This window comes from Crocuta crocuta, unplaced genomic scaffold (genome assembly GCF_008692635.1).
Source record: "Crocuta crocuta isolate KB4526 unplaced genomic scaffold, BGI_CrCroc_1.0 scaffold118, whole genome shotgun sequence".
Taxonomy (NCBI): Eukaryota; Metazoa; Chordata; class Mammalia; order Carnivora; family Hyaenidae; genus Crocuta; species Crocuta crocuta.
Genome location: NW_027551558.1, coordinates 15,203,889 through 15,214,446, shown reverse-complemented (window position 1 = coordinate 15,214,446; position 10,558 = coordinate 15,203,889).

The window sequence follows — 10,558 nt, the reverse complement described above, 5'->3', positions numbered from 1 at the left end:
CCTGTTAGGACAGGAATAAATTATTGCACATCTTTTTCCAGAAAGCATGACTAACCCTTCGCCAGTAAGAAGTAATCCTCTTTGAACTCTCATTGCCCCCTTCCTTCTACTTTTCTTAGAAAACTTATCACTCCCTGATACAATTAGGATCTGATTTTATGTTAGACTATAAGGTTTTGATGGCAAAAACAGTATCTTTGTCTAGTACCTAACACAAGGTCTGGTGAAAAAAGGCAGATAGTAACAACTTGGGTAGAACCCTTTACAGGCCATGATAAACTGGCCCCCAAATTATCTCTCAGGCCATTCTGCCATACAAGCTGCATGAATGGAGGAGGCCGCTCCTCGCTCTGGTTCTCCTGTGTTTGTTCCCAGAGGGAAGATAGTCCACTGCCAGGTCTATGGAAATATCTCATGGATATTCACATACCCTGTCAAGGACTGAAAATAAATCCAGACAACAAAACGAGATGATAATAGGGTGATGCTTGATGTGAAAAATATCATAACCCCAGTAGAAAAAAAGGTGGGGAGTAGGGAGAGGCTAATAAAGGGATAAATAATTTCAGTGTGTTAACAAATAGCAGAAAGGTAAAAAACAAAATCCTCCCAGGTTCTATGGTAATATAGACTGTGAGCTCAGCCAAGAGTCTTCAGAAAAACAGTCTGGGAATTCTATGGTCTACTAGACAGATTTCGTTTTTTCATGGCCTTTTTAGGGAAAAGACAAAAACTGTGAGCATAATTCCTTGGAACAGTACATAATTTATTGAGGGGTAAAACAGTGAAGAAGTTGAGTGGACAGCAGACATATTTCCTTTGGAAGAATGCAGGATGGCACAGTGTGTTATTTATAAAATGTCATGTTGTCACATGAACAGACATCACATATGAAGAAAAATGGCATATAGTCATGATAACTCATTCTCTAAAAACGTAAATTGTAGAATTGCCATTGGGAAGTTCTGGTTGCAGAATAAGTACTTGTGTTATTTCCTGTTCCACTAAAGGTCAGGCATTCTTCATGTACATTAAAGGCATAACAGAAATGAGGGCCACTATTTCCTTACATAAACAATTTTTTTTCTACTAGACTGAGCTACTCATCTAGACTCATGCATCTCTACATGTGTCTCTTTTTCCTACTAGTCTGTCTTTGGCCACACTAATCCCCACAACTGGAATGTTCTCTTCTTCCTTGCTTTTAGTTAAACCTATAGCCATTTTTCATAATTGCAAAGATCTTAATTTTTGCAGATATATATACATATATATATTTATCTTTAAACAGTTTTTACTTGAATCCATTCTTTATGTCATGCTTTGGTATTTATCAGTGAAATTTATTTAAGTTGTAATTCATTGTATTATATGTCATTGTATTGTAATTTCATTGTCATTTTATAAGGATCTCAAAGTGTTTTGAAGGAAATGCATTATGCCTTCTAACTCATATACACATTAAGGTTACAACCCCCTGAATTGTCCTGCTAAATGATTGAAAAACAGGTTATTTCCATTTTCTTTGCTAAGAGTGTTCTCATGAGACCTGATTGTCAGTAAGTCACTGCCTAACCATAGTTTTTCACATACATAGTACTCAGCCAATATTTGATGGCTGCTTAATAGGGAAATCGTAGACCTTTGGGTATGGCGAGGTCAGGGGCCAGAGTTACTGCCACCAACCGTTGATTGTAGACTCACCAGGCAGATAGGTAAGTGGTTAGCACAGAATCCTCAGTCTGCTTCTCCCCAGTATTGACTGAGTGTTCACAGCGTGGACACAGTTAAAACTTTGAGAAAAAGCAAAAATGATAGTCTACTCTTAAGATATTCTTTTTTTTTTATTTTTTTTTTTAATGTTTTATTTATTTCTAGGAGAGAGAGTGAGACAGTGTGAGCATGGGAGGGTCAGAGAGAGAGGGAGTCACAGACTGAAACAGGCTCCAGGCTCTGAGCTGAGAGTCAGCACAGAGCCCGACGCGGGGCCCGAACCCACGAACCGTGAGATCATGACCTAAGCGAAAGTCGGACGCTCAACCTACTAAGCCACTCAGGCGCCCCTACTCTTAAGATATTCTTAACTAAATGGGAAATGCGGTTATTTTATACATACATATTCTTTCATGTAGAAAAAAAAAAAGCTGCTGAGAAAAATTAAGGAAGTTCCAAGAAGCTTGTTGAATAGGTTTTTAGGGTTAATGTAGGTTTTACAGCATCTTGGTTATTATTTAATCTATTCTTTTCTCTACTAAGTTGAATCCCACTCTGTGGCAGGTATTGTGCTAAACATAAATGGAGTTAAATTTTGGAGGTAAGCTGGCAAAATTAAATTGTGCTTGTATAATATGTAAACAGTGTGCATATTGGCAAGTTTCTTAACTTTTCTGTAAGTCTCTGTTTCTTTGTAAAATGGAACTATCCCAGTAATCAGCTCTTAGGATTAATTTGAGCATGCAGCAAACTAATCTAAACTGTTTTTAATGTGTGTGGTGTTTATAATTACTTAAAAAAATAGTTATTTTTATTATTATTATTGTTCTTACCATTGACTTGTACTTTGTTCTTACTATTATTACGATTATCATTAATTTGGACTTTCGGTGTATCTCTCTATGATTCCTCTAAATACCAAATACTAGTGTGGACATATTACGAAAGTGAAGTGATGAAATGAGTTGATTATTGGTCTTTCAGCAGTTTTAACTACAGTTTTGGAATCTATGTTAGATATGCACAAATCCAATTACATTAGCTATGAGTATTGTTCTGGTTATGTGGAAATAAATAAAGACTAAACAAATGGGAAAAGCCAAAGTTGTTAATTCAGAGTTTGCTATAGCAAAGGAGTCACCCACCATCACTTATGTTTTGGCAGAGACTCAAAGGCAGGCAGAGGGATGGGGAAGTTTCATAGTGATAAAATAGGAATGCTTCACATATGCCCTGATTGGAGGTTGTTGCGATGGGGAAGCTGTAAGTGTACTAATTAGAAGCAGGGCATCCTATGTGATTGGTCAGTGTATATACTTGGCTTTCTCTAGATGGTTCTCAATTTGAAGTTGGAACAAATATTTGGAAAGTTGTCAAGTCATAACCATTTAGGACTGATTGTTGCAGGGGTTATTATTTGGCTTCCTGGATTGCTACTCAAGATAGTACTTTGACTTCCTATAGATCTCATTTATAGCAAGCTAGCTTCCTAGTCTGGTTATTATAGATAACAGGCTGGCTTCCTGGACAGCTTGCTACAAGTTGTGGGTCAGAGTTCTATTTTTACATACAGTCTCATTGTCTATTTGCAGATAGAGTCTCTCAGTTGGAATCATAGTGTCCAGACCTAGAGTACATACCTTACTAATATGTGACCTTAGGCAAACTGGTAAATCTCTGTGTCTCAGTCCTCTAACTTGCCAAATGGAATTAGAAAAGTTAGTAGTATATGAAGTTATTTTAATAATTAAATGAGAGAAAGCCCTTAAAACAGTGCCTAGCACAGTGTTAGATTTTTTTTCTATTATGTAATCGATAGAACAGAAGACCATCTACTGGATGCGATCCATAGGAGATTATGTTTCTTAAACTGTCTCTTAAATTACAGTAATATCATTTTGTACCAATACAAGCTCTACTTTCACTTAAGGTACAGTATTATATCAGGTAAATTACCACTAAAGAGAAAATATGTTTCCTTAGAAGCTATGCAGATTGTCAATTCACTCTTTTCCCTGGGACCTAGCAGTGCACTGTAATGCATGGAGCATATTTCAGTACCCCATCCATACTGGCCATATGACTTGCTTTTGCCAAAGACATACTTATGGACATTCCGTGTGCAGAGGCCTTAAAAGTATTTGCACAATTTTGGCTTCATATCTTGTGGTCCTCTGATTGTCATGTGTATCCCTGAAAGCTACCATCCCTTTAGCCTGAGCCTCAGAGAAAGTTAGGTGAAGCAGATCTAAACCCTCCCATAACCCAGAGCCAAGTCCAGACTACCCTGAAGCAGAACACCTCAGCTGATCCTCAGATTTATAAGAAAAATGAATGCTCACTCTTATAAGCCAATGGGTTCTGGAAGTAGTTTGTTATATAGCATTACTAGAATAGTAGCAGCCTAACAGAGTGGAATAATAGGTTAAATCATTCACCATTTTATCATTACTGGATAAAATGAGCCCTTTGTCTCTTTAATGAGGGGGAGTCTTGAGGAATTGAGATAGAAAATAGTATTGTTTTGCTAAGGCAGAAATGAATGGAAAAGTTGGTTGGTGAGGCACTGCCAGAACGAAATATTGCTAGTTGAAGCTGGTAGTGTATGGAGTAGTTTGAGGGCATTAGGTGTACATATGGAGGAGTCACACTGAGAGAGCGTTTGAGCAGAAGAATATAAGGGGAGGGAGTGAATGTATGTTTCACTTCATTGTTCTGAATAGGTAAAATGAAAGAGTTAATTTATCTTTCCAAAATGAGTATTTCCTAACAGCAGGGNTAAGTCAGGAAAATATAAACTTTAAAAAAAATCCATAAAATAATTTCATGGAAGAAAGTCATCCAATTGACTCTTGATGGTCATCAGCATTTCATATTCGTGAGTACAAAAAACCTTAATCTTCAGAAATACTGTACATATTTGCACTACTTTTGCAGTTCTGGCATCAGAATACATTTTAATTCCATGCAACTCCTGATGAGTTTCTTTAGAATAACAACTTGTGAAGGGATTCTGTCAGCATGGTGCATCTAACTCCTTCTTATGTTCCTGTGTCACATGTAGGTAAAGCTTCTGAGTGAAACATCAGAATTTATGCAGCAGAAACATTATTTTCTTGGCAGGGCACAGCCACTGCCATATGCTCCAAACCCGGCAAGGTGTGCAAAATTATTCATAATTATCTTTATTCATCAGAATTCTCTGGATTTCAGGTGGTGGTCACATTTACCCAGTGGGTGGGCCTGGCTGCACTCCCACCAATCCTAATGAAGTGTATTTCTCTTCACCATCATTTTAATTTGGGAAAGCAATAGGCTCAATTGCTTCACTGTCAGCACAGTGCAGGGCTCAAACTAAAATTTGCATTGTTCTACTTACTGCAGACAAAGGAACGTTAACAAAAGTGAGAAAATAAAAAAGGTATATTCAGTAAGGATTAGTCATAATTACAATAAAGTTCATTTGTCAGAAAGAAATCCAATGCTTCTGTAATAATGGATGGAAATAGAAATACCATCACCAAAAATGCACCAAAAAATCTTCCATGTCTGTATTAACCTCCCGTCAGCTTACCATTTCTTTCGATCTATCTTCAGTGATTCTTTGGAAAAGGATTTATTTATTTATTTATTTTCAAGCCAGTCTTNCATTCCCACCAACAGTGTGGGAGGGTGCCCGTTTCTCCACATCCTCGCCAGCATCTAGAGTTCTCATGGAAAAGAATTTATTAAAAAATCTATTTCATAGTCCCAATGACAGATAACAGCTTGATAAATTGCAATTTGAGCTTTAGCAAAAATAATTATTTTTAATCAAGGGGAATGAAGCTAAACTGGTGGTATTCTGGGTAAATATGAAGAATTGTTGGATTGAATGTTCTTAGGTGAAATGCTGGAGCAGAACAGACTTTCCTAGAATATTTTCAGTTAGTTCAAGAGGTGGCTGCCCACACTTACTGTCATATTTGAGTACTATCCATAAGTATAATCTTTTTCATGACTTTCCCATAAACCACTGGCAAGAGTATATAAAATCTGTACCTCAAATTTAGGTATTTTAAGCAAAGTCATCTGATAACATTGAGCAAATTTTCTTCCCCCACCTCATATTCCATAAATATATATATATATGTATATATATATATATAATATATATATAAATCAGGTAAACCAGAAGTACAGGTGCATGGCCTGTATTCTATAGTCAGGGATACACTGGTCATCAGTTCCTGTCACTACTACCTTGCATGATTGACCTGTAATTAATACTCTTCTTCTACCTGTTCTATACTTTCAAAAGACTATAATCCTGGTAGTGGAATTCTATGCTAGTTTTATTTTCTTTTCCATAGTTTTTTCCCCCTCTGTTGCCTGGTTTATTTTTACAAGAATACACTTTTCAAACAAAACAATAAATCTATTTCTATATTTATAACACTGACTTTTTAAAGACTGACAAAAGTAAAAAAGATACAATAATGGCCCATAAATCCTACACACAAATAATCTCTGATGATATTTATTTACTTCTTCCAAGCTTTTATTTAAATCCAGTTAGTTAACATACAGGGTAATATTAGTTTCAGGTGTAGAATTTTGTGATGCATCACTTACATACAACACCCAGTCCTCATCACAGCTAGTACAGTCCTTAATCTCCATCCCCTCATCCACCTCCCCTCTGCCTGATGATATATTTTTAAATCGAAATAGTTCTTTAAAAGTTTAAACAACAGGGCTACCTGGGTGATTCACTCGGTTAAGTGTCTGACTTTGGCTCAGGTCTTGATCTCATGATTTGTGAGTTCTAACCCCATGTCGGGCTCTGTACTGTGACAGCTCTGAGCCTGGAGCCTGCTTCAGATTCTCAGTCGGCCCTTCTATGCTCATGCCCTGTCTCTCAATACTAAATAAATGTTAAAAACTTTTAATAAAAAAAGTTTAAACAACAGAAATATACAAATAACACATAAAAATGTTCTGCCTTCACCTATCTCCAAAGATAACCCCTGGTGTCACTACTTCTCATATATATAAAGGCAGAAAATAATTTTATGTATATTCCATTATATATGTGTATATTTGTGTGTGGACTGTTTTTTCACTTCATTGTATCTTAGGAATCTTTACATACATGTGTTTAGGGATGTAATTTGTATTTTTTAAATGAACACTTTGTCATTGTATGGTATATCCCTATTGATGGTCATTTAGGTTGTTTCTAAGTTTTTACCCATTATGAACATATAGGTAATCCTGGTTTTTTAGATCCACAAACTGTGCTAACATGAATATCCTTGTTTATTTGTTTTGGGATCATATGTCAACCATATTACACAGTCACCTTACTAGCTATGGAGCCTGGGGTTAAATGTATATGTATTAAAATGTTTTATAGATTTTGCCAAGATGGCTTCTAAAATGGTTACAGCAATTGATATTGCCTTCAATAGTGCACACATACCTATGTCCTGCCTAACTCTGGCCTTATAAAATTTTGAGATTTTTGACAACTTTTAATGTAGAAACTTTCCAAATTTGTTTTGAATTTACTTAAAATAGTAGCTGAGTGTATTTTTATAAGTTTATTAGCCTTCTGTATTTATTTTCAGGGAATTCAGTGGCCATTTGTTTTCATTTATGATTTGTGTCTTTTTCTCTTATTTATTTCTAAAAGTGACTTTCATTTTGGGGAAAAATGATAGGGTAGGGAGAAAAGGAAAGAAAAAGGAAGGAAGGAAGGGAAGAAGGAAGGAAGGAGCGAACGAATGTAAGAACGAACTAATGAAGGAAAAAATTAACTCACCAGGAATATACTTTTCAAATATAGTATCTTACCACAAGCTAATAGGTAAAGACAATCCAATTTAGATACATGTTTTGAATATGTGCTATGTGGAAAACACAGTGTTAGTTGTTACAGGGTAAGTAGGAAGAAAAGTCAGGGAACTATAAAAAACACCAAGAAGATGAGAATTTGTTTTTTGTCTTAAAAGGGCTTGACCTCAGGAGCAATACATCTGAGAATTTTATGTACATTTTGAGTAATGTGTTTTATTTCTTTAGAAAAGTAATAATGACTTTCTCTTTGTGCTAGACTGTATTATTGTTCAAATTATTTACCGCCTCTCACTGGAATGCTTCCACTTCTCATTGTCAACAGGCTTGACCCTGTGACCTCTTAAGACCACCCTGAAATGTTTAGGACAGTTCCAGAAGCCTTAGTTCAGAGTAAAGATATGGTGGAATATAGCCACAGCTGACCCATGATAAGGTAGTAAGATTTAATTTTTTTTTTCTAGGAGAGAGAGAGAGAGACAGTGTGAGCAGGGGAGGGTCAGAGAGAGAGAGAGTCACAGACTCTGAAACAGGCTCCGGGCTCTGGGCTGGCAGTCAGCACAGAGCCCGACGCGGGGCTCGAACCCACGAACCGCGAGATCATGACCTAAGCGAAAGTCAGACGCTAACCGACTAAGCCACCCAGGTGCCCCAAGGTATTAAGATTTAGAGGACAGCATACTTTAACCTAAACTAAGAGTTAAGCTCAGATCATATAGAACAATGAATATAGTTGCTTCTTTTGGGAAATTCTGAGAGATTATATTTTATAGGCATAATAATATCTGATATTGAGAGCCTTTAAAACTGGTTTAAATAATTTTAAATAATTTGTAATTTACGCTGTAAACAAAGGAAAGTCTGAGGATTTAGAAAGACAGTGTATCTTCCCTTTGGAGTTAGTTTGAAGAGTTGATTAGAGATGATAGTGTGAACAGTTGAGAGAATATTTATGACTGTATAACAAATGGAACATGAGAAGGTTCATTTAGGGTGGTGCCAATTAGAAAAGGAGCAAGATCAGGTGGAAAAATGAGAACAAAATACTATTCATTCTTACTTGGTTTTATGTATTCGGTAGAAGTTTTAGCTTACGAAAAATTGTGAAAATTTCCCAAACTGGATCTTTCAGACACACTGTCTACCACCTGGGACATTTCTTTGAAAACATCTGGATAGTGATGAAATATTGTAGTTTCCAAGTAAACATCTAGCATCATATATATGCAACCTTAGAGTAGAATTACAATCAATTTCAAAAGACAATTAAATGAACATTTCCCAGACAATTTCTTAGGTTTCTGAAGTTAAATAACTATAAATTTCATACTTTTTACTTTAACCCACATGTGGTGTTATCAATGTATATATAATAATATGCAATTATTATGTGCTTTGAGAAAGTTTCTTCCTTGAATCATTGTTTTTGTTTTCTTCTTAAGATTACAGTCATGGTTTTTTTTGCTGTTTTCAGTTTCTTGGGGTGTGTGTGTGTGTGTGTGTGTGTGTGTGTGTGTGTGTGAGTGTTTTATTTAGTTAGGAATTTGAGTCACTGCTTTGAGTTGGGTGCAAAGGATCAGGTTCTAAAAGCTCTATCCTGCTTGTGACCTGTAACCTATTTCCTCTCTTCCTGCTTGCTTGCTCCCTTCCTTCCTTCCAGTTAGTTGACAACTTGCCATGTGCCATGTACTACATCAGGTGTCATAGATATAGCAGTGAATAGAACAAAGTCTCTGCCTTCTTGAAGTGTCCACTGTTGTGAGAAAGAAAAAAAACATATACGTACTCTCATGTAGCATAATGACAGTTAAGTCTGAAAAAGAAAAATAAATGTAAAGGGTAGGAATGAAGTGGCATTTTAGTGGGGATACTGAAGGAATTCCTCTCTGTATGTCATTTGAGTAGAAACTTCAGTGAGGTAAGGAAGTGAGCCAAGTAATTTCATGAGGGCAAGTTGGTTCAGACAAAAGTAACAGCAGTACAAAGGCCCTGAGGTCAGAGTATCAAGGAAGCCATTGTTGCTTACATGTTGATTGAGTGTGAGATTGGAAGAGGTACAGTCAGAAACAAGGTGTAAGCTCATAACACATAAAACTTATTGTGCTGAGATCATAAAGCCTGTAGGACATGGCAAGGGCCTGGATTTTCCTTTTTTTTTTGTTTTTTCAATTTTGTTTAATGTTTATTTTGAGAGAGAGAGACAAAGTGTGAGCAGGGGAGGGGCAGAGAGAGAGGGAGACACAGAATCAGAAGCAGGCTCCGGGCTCAGAGCTGTCAGCACAGAGCCCAATGGGGGGCTCGAACTCACATGCAAGATCATGACCTAAGCCAAAGTCGGACACTCAACCGACTGAGCCACCCAGTTGCCCCTGGATTTTTGAAGTATGATGAGAAACTGATAAAAGGTTCTGAGCAGGAATAATAACACCTGACTTATTTTAAAATGCTAGGTGTGAGGCACTAAAGGCAGGTGCCCCGTGTGAAATCATAAGCCTACATTTGTCAGGTTACTTAATTGCCGGATCTGTTTCTTCATGTGTAAAATGGAGTTAATTATCATAATTCTATAGGGATGTAAACATTTTACAAAAGGTAATTTGTGTAATGCTCCTAGCACAATGCCTGATACATAGATAGTGTTCAATAAATATTCTTTATAGTTTTTGTTATTATATTGTTGCATCATCATCACTATTATTAAGTGAGCCTACTAAAAGCCTCAAGAGGGGAAAAAGTTTTTATAAGAGGGTGCAGTAATTTAAAGTATGTGAAGTTGGAGACGCTGTTGGGCTATATGATAGGAAGTATCTCTCATTGTTGAAATAATAATTTCAAAAAAGGGTGAAGGCACTGGTTAAATTTAAAAATTTGCTTTTTTTTGCATCTGATCTTATTACATTTGCTTATCTTAAAAAAACACTTAAGTAGTGCAAAAACTAAATGGAATAATATGTGATCTTTGACATAACTTGTATAACACATTTAGTAGTATTGTCTAATTGCAGAA